This window comes from Rutidosis leptorrhynchoides, chromosome 3, assembly GCF_046630445.1.
Source record: "Rutidosis leptorrhynchoides isolate AG116_Rl617_1_P2 chromosome 3, CSIRO_AGI_Rlap_v1, whole genome shotgun sequence".
Taxonomy (NCBI): Eukaryota; Viridiplantae; Streptophyta; class Magnoliopsida; order Asterales; family Asteraceae; genus Rutidosis; species Rutidosis leptorrhynchoides.
Genome location: NC_092335.1, coordinates 394607781 through 394609879, shown reverse-complemented (window position 1 = coordinate 394609879; position 2099 = coordinate 394607781).

Genomic DNA, 2099 nt, shown 5'->3' with positions numbered 1-2099 from the left:
CGCGACAAACTTGATCAAAACGCGATAGCCATCGGGTCCTGATTACTGATTGATTTGTCGCGTTCCAGCTCAATGTGTCGCGTTCCAAACTGTCGCGTTTCGCGACAAACCATACCCGAACGCGACCTGGTGCCTGTTTCTTCGTTTTGATCTTCTTTGCAACTATCCAACATGATTTTACTAATGTTACCTTTGGTGGTCCTTCCGTCTATTTATCGTTTACAAAGTCCATTAAGTGCCATCAAGTGATGTCGTTTAAGATCAATTAAACGTTATTAAACGACATCACATGTTAATCATGTGATGACATTTAAAGGAAATTTTATCGAAAAATAGATGGAGAGACCACAAGACAACATTTGTAAAATTGAGGGATCACCGGAGCTAAAAAAAAGACACGGACGCGGCATGCAAATTGATATATAAATGAAGGCGAAAAAAGTCTATGATTATAGTAATTTAAATAGAATGGGACATTTAACTACCACCCGGGTCGATCTCTTGGCTTTAAATTGCCAAGGGTATGTCTGTTCACTGATGACTCAATGAGTAAAGCTAGAATTTGAAAGTGGTCCTTGATAGACACTCTAGTTAAATTCGAAAGCGAAACAGTGATGTTTCTATATTACAATAAGATATATAAATACAAAAATAATGTACTTTTTTTTTTTTTTCCTATAAAAAGGTTAACCAATTTTGGGATAATTTAAAGAACTGCAAGAAAATATAATGCCAATGCTTTTTTTTTTTTTTTTTTTTTTTTTTTTTTGGGGGGGCAAAAAACGATAACTATATTAAACAAGACCTTCATCAAAAAATGAAGATGCAAACCGAAACAAACAAAGAAAAAACCGAAACGCGCTCGAACCTAAAAAACGTCACATGTCGACGTTAAATCCAACCGAGCCACATCGAAAGCGAAGACCAAATAAAAACAAGCGAGACATTAAAAGAACCATACAAGTTATTAACCTAACAAGAGACAATTAACTCTGCAAAAAGAGCAAAATCAAGAACGCTTATTACCGTTCCTTTCGTCCGGCCGATTTGTAAACCCGTCAATTTTGTTGATGTGAACACCTTTGCCACTTCTCGAGTTGAAATTATACGAGAAAACATTCGACTTAGAACCACCTAAACGTTTCCCAGGAACCCAAGGCATTCCCTCGTCCACGAATTCTTGAAAAAAGCCTCCAATCACATGACCCGACGAGCCTCCCCCATTAGACTCTATAAACTTTTTTTGAAACGCCTCTCCACATAATCAAGATAGTCCTGGTAAAGTTTTCAATAATCAAGAAATGTAAGTTTTTTGAGATTTTAAATTTTTTCACAAACGAGACTTTGTGTGGTCACAAGTTATGAATCTTGTGACGAAATTATTGAGTAGACAAGAGGTGTGCAGGAATTAACATGGGGAGTTTTGCTTTTGTAGTTCATATCACTGTTGCAAAAGACCCCGTCTCGACCCGTTGCGACGCCCGTTGCTACGGTTTGGTGACTAGCTCGTCCCGTCTCGAAGAAAACTTTCTAATATGACAGTTAACGGTCAAAATTCGGGTCAAAGTTGAAAAAAATCTGGTCAAATTCGAAAAAGCCAGAAAGTCGATAAAATCGGTTAAATTCTGAATTCCATAATCATAGGGTTTATTTTCAATTTTCATTCATTGTAAAATCCTTTAACAATTCAAGATTATTAAATTTACCTTCAACTTTTGAGGTAATTCTATTTTATTTTATTGCATCTTTATTTAATTACGTTTAAGTATTTGTTTTATGATTCTTGTTCGTCTCCAATCATGAACTAAACGTTCATGGTGGTTACTTGGTCGAAAACTGCAGTTTTGATGGAATCATAAGATGAAGCCGCCGGCTTACAAATTCTTAGCCGCCGGCTGGACTTGTCAAAGCGGCCGACTTCGAGCTTCGAATTGTGCAGTTTTTGGTTTTTCCAGAACTATATAATTATTTTTATGTGATGATTATTTATTCTATTTGATTCTGCTATGCGTGATATTTGTCTTTGCATGCTTAATGATTAAGTAATAAGAATTACGATTAACTAGTACTTAATTCTAAATTAGCTTTTACTCGATTCA